Genomic DNA, 15,646 nt, shown 5'->3' on the forward strand with positions numbered 1-15,646 from the left:
TTGGGTTTTAATCAACCAACGTTCTAGCAAACATTTAAAGAACAAAACCAATAAACTCTACTCTTTCATGAATTATTCCAAAAAATAAGAAAGAAAGAATTCCTCAACTCATTTCACATGGTTAGAATAACCTTGATACTAAAATCTCTCTCAGCAGCTGAAACAAGAGAGAATAAGTATAGCATTTATTAACAAACTTGACCTAATTGATATATATGACATTGCACAATAATGAATGCTACAATTGAAAAATATACGTTGTTTTCATTCAAACAAAAACATCATGAAAGCTGAGCACAAATTGGTCCATAAATAAAGTCGCCGTAAATTTCAAAAAGCTGGAGAAATACAGATGGCAATCTCTGACCAATAATATTAGAATTCAATAACTAAAGAACATTAGCTTTTTCTTTCAAAAATCTGAAAAGGAACATCAGAATAGCTTAAAAGCAAAGATGGCATAATAGGGACTTCCCTGGTGGTCCAGTGGTTAAGACTTCACACTTCCACTGCAAGGGGCATGTATTCAATCCCTGGTCCAGGAACTAAGATCCCGTGTGCTGTGTGGCAAAGCCAAAAAAATTTTTTTCTTAAATGCTAGGGCCTGCTAACACACATATATGAAATCTAAAAAAAAAAAGAAATGGTTCTCATGAACCTAGGGGCAGGACAGGAATAAAGACGCAGACATAGAGAATGGACTTGAGGACACGGGGAGGGGGAAAGGTAAGCTGGGACGAAGTGAGAGAGTAGCACTGACATATATACACTACCAAATGTGAAACACATAGCTAGTGGGAAGCAGCTGCATAGCACAGGGAGATCAGTTCGGTGCTTTGTGACCACCTAGAGGGGTGGGATAGGGAGGGTGGGAGGGAGACGCAAGAGGGAGGGGACATGGGGATATATGTATACGTATAGCTGATTCACTTTGTTATACAGCAGAAGCTAACACAACATTGTAAAGCAATTATACTCCAATAAAGATGTTAAAATAAATAAATAAAATGTAAAAAAATGCTAGGGCTAAAATAATAAAAAATTAATTAATTAAAAAGTAAAGAAGGCATAATAGTGGTCAACAGAAAAAACTAAATCACAAACAATAGTAAAACACTGTGATATCTAGTTAATGCATGCATTAGAAAACAAACAAGACTTATAGCTAAAAAATTATTAAAAGAGTTATAGCTAAAAGCCAAAAGAATATATAATGGAATTATAAAAAATAATCTGAAAAAGAGATAAAAAGAGGGGAAAGAGAATAAAGACAGATGAAACAAATAGATAACAAATAGCAAGATGGTAGATTTAAACCTAACCATATAAATAATATCACTGAAGATGAATGAATCTAAACAACCCAATTGAAAGGCAGAGATTATCAGATCGGTTAAAACACCAGACTCAGCTATATACTGCCTATAAGAAACCCACTTTAAATATAAAGACAAAAGAAGGTTAAAAGTGACAGGATTAAAAAGATATACCATGGTAACACTAATCAAAGAAAACTGGAGTAGCTATATTAATACCAGGGTAGATTTCAGAGCAAGAATATTACCAGGTATAAGGAAAGCCATTTAATAATATTAAAAGGGGTCAATATATTCAGGGGATTTACAATCCTAAATGTTTATTCACCTAATAACAGAGATTCAGTATACATGAAGCAAATACTGACTGAACTGCAAAGACAGATCCACATTTGTATTTGGATAGTTCAATTAAAAAGACCAATAAGATTATAAAAAAGTGGACAAAAGATGTGAATAGTTCCTTCACAGAATGAGAAACACATGGCTAGTAAACATTTAAAAACACATAGGAGATCATTAAAAAACAGGGAAATGCAAATGAAAACCACAATGAGATACTATTCTACAACCACACAGTTGGCACAAATTTAAAAGTTGGGCAATATCAAGCATTAGAGAGATTGTTGCAAAGCAAGAATGTTTATACAATGCTGGTAGGAGAACAATACAGAAATACCTAGTAGAGTTGAAGAAGCACATATATCAAAACCCCATAATTCACATACCACCATATATCCTGTTTCTACAAATGTAGACCAGGAGACATATATAACCATGACTGCAAAGCAGCAACAAAAACCATCACTGGAAACAGCCCAAATTTCCTTTGTCAGGACAACAAATCAATGAATGAATGAATAAACTATGGAATAGTCATACAATGAAAGACTATACAGGGGTAAGAATGAATGAATCACATCTGTATCACCGTGCATAAATTTCCCAAATATAATATTGAGAGGGAAGAAGCAAAAACTACACAAAATGTATTTCCATTTATACAATGTCCAAAACATGTAAAGCTAAACAAGAAATTGTTCAGCTATATAGTCTCCCATGATAAAATCATAAAGAAAAGCAAGGAATGAATAAATGCAAAACTCATCTTAGTGGGTACCTCTGGGAAAAGGGGTAGGAGAAAGTACTGAAGAGGGGGTCCTAGAAATATGGTGAGTATGTGGATATCAGTTTTATTTTTGATTCTCTACACAGAAATTATAAATGTTTTTTGCTATTGTTTTTTGGGAAAAGTTTTCAATTAGCAATAATCGTGCCTCGGATAAACATCATTGGCTACGATACTGCCACTGCACAAAGCCTGCTATTGTTTTTTGAACAAACAAATCTTATAATACATTTCATTGTTCATAATAAGGGCCATTTACTGAGCCTTGGCTTTCTATCACTCCTATATCAAAAACTTACATCGGCCATCTCATTCTTCCCCCGTGACAACCCTTAGAAGATGTACTACTATTACTAATAAGAACAAAAGTATAAAGATTGAGTAACTTTCCAATATCATATAGCTAATAACTGTGACTATCAAAACATGATACCCCAGTCCTACCCTTACTGACATCAACAGTTTAAACTCCTGCATTACTTACAACTTAGGTGAGTCTAGGACAAAATGAAATCTTTCTTTGTGAATTAATGTTTCGTTCCACCTCTACAAATTTCCCAAATAATAGCTGCAATATCTACCTTCCTTTGAGGATCTCACAGTCTAGTTGGTATCAGACAAAGTCTTAGACTACATTAAGATAAGAGCTATATTAAAATCATGTAAAAGCACTACGGGAGAACCAAGAAGCAAGCACTCACGAGCTACTTCCGTCATTGGGAGGCAGGTAGACTTGCCCACGAGAAAACATTTTAAGGCAGGTGCTGAAAGATGAGTAGGACTTATAACAGTGGCTCTGATAAGGGAAAAGCAAACGTGTAATTCGGTGGCAATGGTGGGGGTGAATTGCAGAAAGAAGGCACTAGAAGCCCAAAGACCAGTTAGCAGGTTGTTGCAATATTTTTGGCAAAAATGATAAATTCCTGTATTTTGCTTTTTTAGTAATTTGGAAGAAAATAAAATTGTCTCTGAAATTCTTACCATATGAGGACACAGAAAGGATTCCCACAAAAAAATGTAAACTATTGACATTACCTACAAATCAAAATATCAAAAACTTCCAAGGCTGCAAAGGATTATGGAAAGAGCACAGGCTCTAAAGCTGGCATAAAGGAGTTTCAGCTCCATCCCTACTTGTCTTCTCTGTATATGAAGTGAGAGGATAATATCCACTTTGTAGGGTTCTCATAAAGATCAACTGAGCCAAAGCCAAAGTGTCTACAGGGCGTGTGGCAGATAGTAGGTGTCCAGCAAGTGTTAGTCTTCTAGTCTTCTAGACTCAATGCAATAAATACTAACTAAAAATTTACACAAAAAGTGACCATTTGCTCTTTTTTCTTCTTTCTGTGGCCAGCTCTTGATGCCAGAGTACACATGTAGGAAGCACTGTAACTCATATTTGCAAACTTGCCTGTGATGAAGATTCAGTGTCTGGACCTGCATGATTGGGTCTGCGGGGCCCTCGGCTACCTGGTTTAGAAGCCGTCATTACAAATGGTGTCATGTCACTTTCACTTTTTCCATGACAATGCCGTTTGTGAGGACATAGATCTATACAGACCTCAGTCCTCTGCACAAAGAAAATCATGTCAAGCAAAAACTAAATAAGTGTCTGACGTGTGTATGTGTGTATATATACTTTTCCTTCAAAACCCCAAAATGACATTACTTTACAACCTCTTCTCAAGAGCATTCTCTAACTCTTCACGATCACACCCTCCTCAGTGTACACACTGGACAAATAACACATGGTGTCGAGTCAACATTAAAAACATCTTTTACCTCCTTTGCACTTTGAGCTCTGTCAAGGCAGGGTCCAGGTGTCACTCACTTATTTTTGTTTCTCCAGTAGCAAGAATGGCATATGGGAACAGTGTGTGCTTTGGAAAATGCTTTTTGTGTGGCACGCTTAACATAAAATAGGAATATTGATGTTTGCTATGTCATTGCTTCACAGAAATGTGGAAAAGGTGTCTCCGTGTTTGTAAGTGATTGCAAATTCTTTACTTGAAAGAGGAAATATAGGACTTCCCTCGTGGCACAGTGGTTAAGAATCCACCTGTCAGTGCAGGGGACATGGGTTCTAGCCCTGGTCCGGGAAGATCCCACATGCCGCAGAGCAACTAAGCCCGTGAGCCACAACTACTGGGCCTGTGCTCCAGAGCCTGCAAGCCACAACTACTGAGCCCACGTGCCACAACTACTGAAGTCCGCGCTCATAGAGCCCGTGCTCCACAACTAGAGAAGCCACCACGATGAGAAGCCCACGCACGGCAACGAAGAGTAGCCCCCGCTCGCCGCAACTACAGAACGTCTGCGCGCAGCAGCAAAGACCCAACGCAGCTGAAAATAAATTAATTTTTTTAAAAAACAGGAGACAGTTAAAAATTCAAGTAATTGCCATTCAAAAATTGTGACCTGATGTACTTTCAAATGAAAACATTTATATATTTTTGCAACTAACATTCATTAAGAATATTAGACATAACTATTCTATGTGAAACTTTGAGGTTGTGGAAAGCAAAGATTCCCTGATCTAGAAACAGTGCCCTGTGCCTAAAGCTAATTCAGAAGGGATGAGGGCCCCAAAAGTGATAAGAAAAACCACCATACCAAGTAGAAACGCATTTCACTATCACAACACAGGAGGATGGAGGGTTCCAGAAGGATGTCTCCAAGAAAATAAAAACAAAAGAAACGGATGAAGTATGTGATGTGTTTGAACATGTCAAGAAGTAATTTACATTTCTGGCAGACAGTGTGGGGGTGAATTAGTGAAAGAATCACAGAATAGGAAGCCAACAACAACAAAGTATTAACTCTCAGGCCAAAATAAAAACCGTACAAGAAAAGAAAGTCATAGGATGTTAGGCTCACTTGCACACAATATTTACATAAAACTGTGATGCAAAAACTAAATGATAATTTAAACAAAAATTTGTTTAATTCCCAAATACTCACATTAGAAAATGGAGAAGAGAAAGTTTGCTTTGTGAGCAGATACTGTAAGCAGGCCTAAAAAAAAACTAATCTGACATAATAGGAAGTCAATATGTTATATTTTCAACTAGAACATCAAATAATAGCTGTACATGCATGCTCTTTAGAAACATAAAGTAAATCCTAGAAAAAGTGAAAAGACTCAAAAGCATCGGCTTTGAGGAAAATAAATAAGAAGCAGAGAGGAGTGACATAAAAGACCTTTTTTGTTGTTGGGTATTATAACTCTCACAGTACTATCTGAGTTTTTAAACTATGCACGTATGTTACTAAGATAAAACTAAAAGTTAAGTTAGAAAAATAAAGATAATAAAGAGAAGGAAATGGTAGACCTAGGTCCCAAACTAGTCAGCACCTGTTTGCAGGTAGGAGGGCATGCCACGGAAGGAGGCATGTGGAAACATGCACATGTGCTTTTGACTGTGCCAGTGACTGGGATGCTGCTGCTATTTAGTGACAGGGCCAATAAGAGGTCCTGCTAAGTACAGAGCAGCCACACACACCAAGGAATGGCCAGAACAACTGCCACTGGCACCTCCACTGGAAAACACTGCAGGAGATGGGAAAAAGAGTAAAGAAACATACAATGAGAAGGGGAAACGGACAGAAGAGAGGGAGGACAAAGCAAAAGGAAACTATCACATTAGAAGATATAAAATAATAAAATGGCAGAAAAAAGTTGAACCATATTGGTAACCATAAAAATTTTAAATCCATTAAACAGTCCTGTTTCACCAAAGGTAAAGATTAAGAGGAAAAAAATATTTACATGTAAGTACTGATAAAAAATAAAGTAGATTTAGTAATATTAATATGATATAAAAATGAATACAAGGAAAAAGCATCAAATAAGACAAAGAATAGTAAGCTCATATTAGTAAAGCTTATAGCCCACCAAAACTATAGAGTAATCATGAACTTTTGTGCATCTAACAACAGAGTTTTGAAATATACAAGAAAAAAATCTGCTACAAATGCTGGGATATACTGAAAACTTAATTAAGACAGTGAGAAACTCTCTCAGAAATTGAAAAAGAAAGAAAGAATTTGGTTAATATAGTTTATAAGCTTATTCTCTTATGGACAGAAGTCTATGTATGACTTTACACATATAGGTAAATATGTATGTGTGTGTATATATACATATGAAACACACACATGAACGAGAGAAACAAAGATTGGTAATCAGCAATAGAAAATTATTTTCAAACACGCTTGAAGTATTCACAAGTATTAGAACACATGCAGGCTACATTCTCTAACAATTAAACTGAAGAAGAAAAGAAGGAAGGAAGGGAGGGAGGGAAGGAAGGAGAGAGGGAGGAAGGGAGGAAGATTTTTAACAACCAAAGAATAAGCCAATCTATCCATTTGGATTTTATTTAAAATTCTAACTAAATCTTGGAGTAAACAGAAAATAAAGCAGAATGGTTTTTGAGGAAAAATGTGTTATTAAAATTATCTTAAGAAACGGAAAAAACCTGAAAACAAACATCTTTAATGCAGCTAAATGCTTCTATAAAACAGACTTTTCCTCAACAGATGGGAGCTGAGGCTGAATAGAGAAAGTGATGGGCTGGGGGAGATATGCATTTGTGGTACTCAGATACTGCCCGGTACTCAGATACTGGGGAGGTCTCTGGAAGCCACAGATGTGTCCATGAGAAAAAGAATCATCGAAATATCTGTCAAAATCGGACGTTGTGAAGCCAACCTAAGAACTTTCCTTTTCATTACCTTGCCTTCAACCAGGTCAACCAGGTTTAACTAGGTCAGAAGCTGTGATGAACAATCGGAAATCAGAGAAGCAGGGAAAAAAAGAAGATGAACACACCCTCTCCTCCAATAGAGCTAAGAAAGGAACTTAACCTTAAATCCGATTTGGAGTTTTAACTATTTCATAGATTAATTATTCTAAATACCAAAATGAGACTATGTGTTGCAACTGAAGTGGCCATATGTATCAGCTGGGGTCCCAGCAGGAAACAGATGGCACTCAAACTGGGTAATTGAGGAGTTTTATACAGGGACATTTTACTATGGTGTGAGCAGGGTCTGAGGAAAGCAACAAGGATGGCGCAGAACCTCCGGGCCTGCAGCAGCAGGAAGTCAACAGCACCACAGAAGGTGCTGGGGCAGAAGAGGCTTCCAAAGCCTGCAGAGAGAAGTGGCTTGCTGAGGGCTGCCTGGCAGGAGAGGAGTTCTTTAGCAGAGCCAGCCCACTGCAACCCAGTAGATGGGGGAACAGGAAGAATAAATACTTTGTCTTCTCCCTCCTCCTACCCAGACTCTACCATCTCCTGCTAATGCTTCCTGATGATCAAGTCCAAACTGAAGCCAAAGGACAATGCCATATCCATATAGGTCTTCTCCCAGGGCCAAGAGCAGGGAAAGGTGGAGAGTGGATCCCAATGGACACATAGAAAATATCCAGTACAACAGATAAGCAACAAGGTCCTGCTGTAGAGCACAGGGAACTATATTCAATATCTTGTAGTAAACTGTAATGGAAAAGAATATGAAAAAGAATGTATGTATATATATATATGTAGAACTGAATCACTTCACTGTACACCAGAAACTAACACATTGTAAATTAACTGTACTTCAATTTAAAAAAGAATATATCCAGTACACAATAAGACTTAAGGCCACCAGACAAACAGAGCCCACCTGTGTTTTCTTCTAAAGAGAAGGGGAAAAAGTACCCCCACTAGGTAAATGTAAAGGTACAGTGGGGAAAATTAAGAAGTTACTTTTATGAGCGTGCCCTGAGTGTTGTACTCGTGGACTGTACAAATATAATGTATAACAGAACATGATTATAAGTTAATTACTGACTTAATAATTCAGGGAAGTGATAAATTCTTCTAGGAATAAGTAGTGAAAGGAAATTTAATCCTGGTTCTGGGACTTGACTTTCTGGGCTCCAACGCTGTACTTGTGTTGTTTTTTTTCTGATAATCATAATGTCTTCAGCTACAAAGACTCCTGACTCCCTCTTCATTTACTGTAGTCCTGTTTAACACTTGTCCTTTTTGTCTTAACTGCTTTTGCCTCTGCTATTCTACTGCAATTATTCTTTTATCTTTCAGTTAAGTCTCTTTGCATTCAGGCATTTATGCACAGAATTCCTCCATCTACTGAAAGACACTTTTCTCGCCTTTGAAAGAAAACCTCTCCTCTTCTTTTCATCCATCAGAGCATTGCATTCATCTAGGCTGGCTTCAGCCTCTGATTGTCACTATGCTAATCTGAGCCCCATTTGGGAGGACGGAATGGTATACTGGAAAAAGCATCATGATGATGATAACAGCTATTATGTATTAAGCCCTCAGCAGGGGGTAGGCACTTTGCTAAGCACTTTACATGTGTAGGGTAAAAAATTTTCCTTGACCCTCTAAGGGTCCCTGGCTGGGCCTGAAAATTAAACTGACAAAGACAGATTAACAAGAGAAAAGCATGCAAATTGATGTGATATAAGTTTTACATGACATGGGAGACTTCGTAAGGAAATGAAGACCAGACAAAATAGTTAAACCTGAGTACTTTTATGCTGGGTTTGATGAAGAGTAGACAGTTGTGGAGGAATATGATAGGTCAAGGAGTATGTGCTAACTTGGGGGAAACTTAGCAAGGCCTGCTTATTCAGATTCTTCTCAATGTCCCTCTGTCTTCTGAGATAAGAATGCGCCTTTCCTCCAGGTATAGGGAGAACACCTCTCACATGAATGTTTTATGACCTGTTTCAGGGGCTGAGGATCAGAGAGACCTTCCTGTTTCTGCCACTTTCTCAAACTCCTTCAGTTTCCAAAGTGCCATGTTTTGGGAGAGCGAGAACTTGTCCTGAACCCCATCACATGCTTTCTGCCTTCTGATTCTACCCCTTTTAGCCATGAAGAATCTGAGGTTTCCTTGAGTTTAAGATCACAGAGCTGGTAAGTAGTGAACCTAAAATTGTAAGCTGGTGTAACTGATCCAAGACTGTGCTCTGACTACGCTCAATGGTCTCTCAATTCATATTTTCTTTATGTTAATTTATCTCTACACCTCGCTACCTTTGTGACCTTAGAGAATTCACTCAACCTTTCTGTGCCTCAGTTTCCTTATCTGCAAAATGAAGATGATAATAAACCTGGGTCTTCCTCTTTGGCAGTGTTGTTGAGAAAATTTCTTGGATGTTTATGGGAGTTGAGGCATTTAAAACTGACTTGCTGGGAGGCAGTGTTTCATTGTTGTTGTTGATAAACAGTATTTGTACCTACGACTCCAGGCTACACTCTCTCCTAAGAAGAGATCTCAAAGTAAATAGTCCTTTTAGGAACCCACCTTGACTCCCTGCCCTCCTTGATGACTACAGGGGTTCTCTTTTCTGGAGATGCATTTCAGCATCATCTAGCCTCTCAGTACTGTAACAAGGACATTCATCCTGTTCCAGAACTTTGGGGCAGGGGGCAATGGCTCCTGGACAAAATGCACTATGAAAGCTCTTCCCCTAGAGGCAAGCATTTTTTTCCAGTGGCCTTTTTTCTGTTTCCCTTTTAAAAATAGTAATAATAAAGTTCTCTTATTACATAACTATGGGACAAGGGATCAAACAGTGCTTAAAATGCAAAAAGTGCCCTATATTCCAACTGCTGTTGCCCAGAAGAAACACCCTTTGCAAGACTTAAATAAACCCTTTAACTCTTACCTGCCTCTGATGCATGAAAATTACAAAGCGCACCATGCCTTTATCTGTTATTTCCCAGCGACATCATGTGATAAGCAAAATACCCCAACTCCTGGAATTCTGGCCTAATTCTAGAAACAAATCAACCCAAGAATTTTATAAACACTCATTTGATTTTCATTATTTTCTTATCAAACACAAATTACAGATTTTCATTGCCCAACATAACTAAGCAAAATAATGGGCTCCCTAAATATATTCCGAGAATTAGGCCTAGTAAATCAATTCTGTCAGTTAAATTCAAATGTCTTATTTTAATTAATTCCATTTTGATATATGCTTTTAAATACTTATTTAAACCTGGCACTCATGAAAATGGGCTAATGGCATCTTTTTTTTTTTAATTTTTAATGAAATATAGTTGATTTATGATGTTGTGTAAGTTTCAGGTATACAGCAAAATGATTCGGTTATACATATATATAAATATATATTTTTTTCTTTTTTAAATTTTATTGGAGTATAATTGCTTTACAATGGTGTGTTAGTTTCTGCTTTACAACAAAGTGAATCAGCTATACATATACACATATCCCCATATCTCTTCCCTCTTGCGTCTCCCTCCCTCCCACCCTCCCTATCCCACCCCTCTAGGTGGTCACAAAGCACCGAGCTGATCTCCCTGTGCTATGCGGCTGCTTCCCACTAGCTATCTATTTTACATTTGGTAGTGTATATATGTCCATACCACTCTCTCACTTCGTCCCAGCTTACCCTTCCCACTCCACATGTCCTCAAGTCCATTCTCTATGTCTGCGTCTTTATTCCTGTCCTGCCCTAACTTCTTCAGAAGCTTTTTTTTTTTAGATTCCATATATATATGTTAGCATACGGTATTTGTTATTCTCTTTCTGACTTACTTCACTCTGTATGACAGACTCTAGGTCCATCCACCTCACTGGAAATAACTCAGTTTTGCTTCTTTTTATGGTGGAGTAATATTCCATTCTATATATGTGCCACATCTTCTTTATCCATTCATCTGTCGATGGACACTTAGGTTGGCTTCCACATCCTGGCGGTTGTAAATAGTGCTGCAGTGAACATTGTGGTACATGACTCTTTTTGAATTATGGTTTCCTCAGGGTATATGCCCAATAGAGGGATGGCTGGATCATATGGTAGTTCTGTATTTAGGTTTTTAAAGAAGCTCCATACTATTCTCCATAGTGGCTATATCAATTTACATTCCCACCAACAGTGCAAGAGGGTTCCCTTTTCTCCACACCCTCTCCAGCATTTATTGTTTCTAGATTTTTTGATGATGGCCATTCTGACCAGTGTGAGGTGATACCCCATTGTAGTTTTGATTTGCATTTATCTAATAATTAGTGATGTTGAGCATCCTTTCTTGTGTTTGTTGGCAATCTGTATATCTTCTATGGAGAAATGTCTATTTAGGTCTTCTGCCCATTTTTGGATTGGGCTGTTTGTTTTTTTGATATTGAGCTGCATGAGCTGCTTGTAAATTTTGGAGATTAATCCTTTGTCAGTTGCTTCATTTGCAAATATTTTCTCCCAATCTGATGGTTGTCTTTTCGTCTTGTTTATGGTTTCCTTTGCTGCACAAAAGCTTTTAAGACTCATTAGGTCCCATTTGTTTACTTTTGTTTTTATTTCCATTTCTCTAGGACGTGGGTCAAAAAGGATCTTGCTGTGATTTATGTCACAGAGTGTTCTGCCTATGTTTACCTCTAAGAGTTTTACAGTGTCTGGTCTTACATTTAGGTCCTTAATCCATTTTGAGTTTATATTTGTGTATGGTGTTAGGGAGTGTTCTAATTTCATTCTTTTACATGTAGCTGTCTAGTTTTCCCAGCACCACTTATTGAAGAGGCTGCCTTTTCTCCATTGTATATTCTTGCCTCCTTTATCAAAAATAAGGGCACCATATGTGTGTGGGTTTATCTCTGAGTTTTCTATCCTGCTCCATTGACCTATACCTCTGTTTTTGTGCCAGTAACATACTGTCTTGATTACTGTAGCTTTCTAGTATAGTCTGAAGTCAGGGAGTCTGATTCCTCCAGCTCCGTTTTTCTTTCTCAAGATTGCTTTGGCTATTTGGGGTCTTTTGCACTTCCATACAAATTATGAAATTTTTTGTTCTAGTTCTGTGAAAAACGCCACTGGTAGTTTGATCAGGATTGCAATGAATCTGTAGATTGCTTTGGGTAGTATAATCATTTTCACAATGTTGATTCTTCCAATCGAATTACATGGTATATCTCTCCATCTGTTTGTATCATCTTTAATTGCTTTCACCAGTGTCTTATAGTTTTCTGCATACACGACTTTTGTCTCCTTAGGTAGGTTTATTTCTTGGTATTTTATTCTTTTTGTTGCAGTGGTAAATGGGATTGTTTCCTTAATTTCTGTTTCAGATTTTTCATCATTAGTGTGTAGGAATGCAAGAGATTTCTGTGCATTAATTTTGTATCTCACTACTTTACCAAATTCATTGATTAGCTCTAGTAGTTTTCTGGTAGCATCTTTAGGATATCCTATGTATAGTATCACGTCATCTACAAACAATGACAGCTTGACTTCTTCTTTTCCAAGTTGGATTCCTTTTATTTCTTGTTCTTTGATTGCTATGGCTAAAACTTCCAAAACTATGTTGAATAATAGTGGTGAGAGTGACAACCTTGTCTTGTTCCTGATCTTAGAGGAAATGGTTTCTGTTTTTCACCATTGAGAACAATGTTGGCTGTGGGTTTGTCATATATGGCCTTTATTATGTTGAGGTAAATTCCCTCTATGCCTACTTTCTGGAGGGTTTTTATCATAAATGGGTGTTGAATTTTGTCGAAAGCTTTTTCTGCATCTATTGAGATGATCATATGGTTTTACTCCTTCGATATGTTAAAATGGTGCATCACATTGGTTGATTTGCGGATATTGAAGAATCCTTGCATTCCTGTTCCACATGTAGATGTATTTCTGATGTATTTGTGGGGAGGAAGGTGATCTCCATGTCTTACTCCTCCACCATCTTGAAGGTCTCTCTTGGCATCCTTTTGTAACGAGTAAAAAAATCACAAACTTCAGAGTCAGCTGGATCTTTTTTTGACCATATCGGCAAATATTTATGAATCATACAATGCTTCAGATAATGAGGCACGACTCTGGGCTTTCTTTCTTAGTTCCCATTTCCCAGGAGAAGAGAGAAGAGCTGGGGGTAGGTAGACTTAGAGAGCTAGACCTGAAGAGAGGTGGGTCATATCCAGATATTAGCACCTATAGAATGTCAAACCCACAAGTTAATGGGCAAGAATTCCTTACAATCTGCCTAAGCAGGAATGTGGGTTTATTTTTTTGTCTCTAATTAAAAAAAAATTCTAGAACTCCTACATACTAGTTCACCCTGGACAACTTAACTTCTTTGAATATCTGTCCTTATTTTTTTTTTTTTTTTGGCTGAAAAACTACTGAAGGATTCATTTATTTTATTTACATAAGAAATACTTTTATAAGGCTTAGTATGTGCCTGGCACTATTTTAATCATTATACAAATATTAATTCATTTGATCCTAATAACAACCCCATGAAGTAAATAATACTATCATCTCTCTTTTACAGATGGAGAAATTGAAGCACAGAGAAATTAAGTACTCTGCCCAGGGTCACATAGCTAGAGATCTACAGAGCCAGATATCAAACCCAGGAGGCTGACTGCAGAGCTGGTGCTTTTAACCACGATACAAGCTGCAACTGCTCTGGGAGGCTGAGGAAATGGAACTCAGAAGGAAGGAGGAAATGCAAGAACCAGTGGTAAGAAACTGGTAAATGTCTCAGTTAATCCAAACTTGTGTTGGCTATTTACAACATATAATAATAGTGATAAATCTGGGGTGTGTTAAAAACATGATGAAATTAAAACCATGTATTGATACAACAATAACATGTAACATGAGAGGAGGAGTAGAGTTAGTGTTCTGTTCTATCTTGTTAAGGAGGGGCTTAATTTAACAGTTATGCAAGTTAACATAAAACAAAAGGAGATAAAACGTAAATACTAATCTTGTAGAGGAAAATAAAGGGAGAATAAAGAAAACATAATCCAATGGAAAGAACGAAATGAGAGAAAAAGAAACAAAACTCCCAAAATCCCAATCCAACAGATTTTTTCAAAACTTTTAGCAAGCTGATCCTACAATTTATATGAAAGAATAAAGGGTTTTAAATAGCTAAGACAGTTACTATAAAGCTATATTACTCAAAAATGTGTTACTGGCACAGAGATATACAAATAATCTATTGAAAAGAATACCTGTCTGATAGCTTAGAACATGATAGAAGTTAAAATCCATGACTTTGTTCTAAAACATCAGCATAAAAAAATATCAAAACTGTAATGTTTGGTGAATCAAGCAAATTGCAAAAAGATAATATACAAGATGATGTTACCTATGTAAAAATTTAAGATACCATGGACATACAGGTAATAAAAAAACCAAAAACATACAGAGAAACAACACATAGTAACTAAAGCATAATGGTTACCTCTGAGCAGAGTTGAGAGAATAGAGCATGAGGCTTTAGTTGTATCTGTTGCATTTTTTTTTCCATACCAAAAAGAAAAAAAAAAACTGAAGCTCTTATGGCAAAAAATTTAACATCTACTTAATCATAGTTGAGAAAATAGCTGTTACATTTTCTGAACTTTTCTGTATGTCTGAAATATTTTGTACTTAAAATATTTTTTAAATCTAAAAACACAGAGAAAGAAAATAAAAGGGAAGAGACAGAGAGGAAAAAGAAAGAGGAAGAAGGAAAAGAAACTAATATAAAACCTCAGTGTTGTGAGAATTTTATTAATACCTTCATTCAGTGGTATTTGGGTGCCATCACAGTCCTCAGGGATACCAATCCCCTTTCCCAACTTAGGCCAGTGGTCCCTGGACAGCTCAACTGGCAGTCCTCCTAAAGAGCCCCAAAGCCTTTCTAACCCCCAAATATTTGGCTGTTTAGCAGGGATGCAGAAAAACACATTGCTCTTAGGTGAAGGACTCAGTGGAAATGTTGACCAACTTTCTCTGTTCCCTACCCAGATTTAGAGGTGACACTGGGTCACTGACCTTTTCATAACCTCCACTGGTCCAGGTCTTCCCTTTTCATTGACAGACCCCCAGGCTGTTCTCTAGTTAATTTATGCCTCCTGAAGGGGGTCAAGCTTATTATTGCCTGCATATATGATCCTTCCTTCTATTGGAGGGATAATGGTCCCGCCTGACTTGGGCCACGTGGGGAAATGATGGGGCATAGAGTTGCCTTCCAAGGCCCCTCACAGCAGCTCTTCCACCTCTGGCCCCAACTGGCCCTGATGCCACTGGGGTCCATCTCTACCCACTACAGACCACACTCTGGTTAGCATAGATCTCCAAGGAGAGCCCTGTACTGGAGGTCGAGACACTTGCTGGAGACTTAGGAGAAGCCTTGGGGCTTCCCACCCCCATGAACCCCCCCAA

General features: G+C 37.6%; 2 pseudogenes; both read right to left on the minus strand.

Moving 5' to 3' along the window:
- The window catches only part of LOC114902434, a 150,211-nt pseudogene that overhangs the window by 104,720 nt on the left and 29,845 nt on the right, over positions 1–15,646 (minus strand).
- LOC114903294 lies at positions 2,522–2,638 on the minus strand (annotated as a pseudogene).

The sequence above is a fragment of the Monodon monoceros genome, unplaced genomic scaffold (genome assembly GCF_005190385.1).
Source record: "Monodon monoceros isolate NGI ecotype Baffin Bay Population unplaced genomic scaffold, NGI_Narwhal_1 Super_Scaffold_20, whole genome shotgun sequence".
In the NCBI taxonomy this organism is placed as follows: domain Eukaryota; kingdom Metazoa; phylum Chordata; class Mammalia; order Artiodactyla; family Monodontidae; genus Monodon; species Monodon monoceros.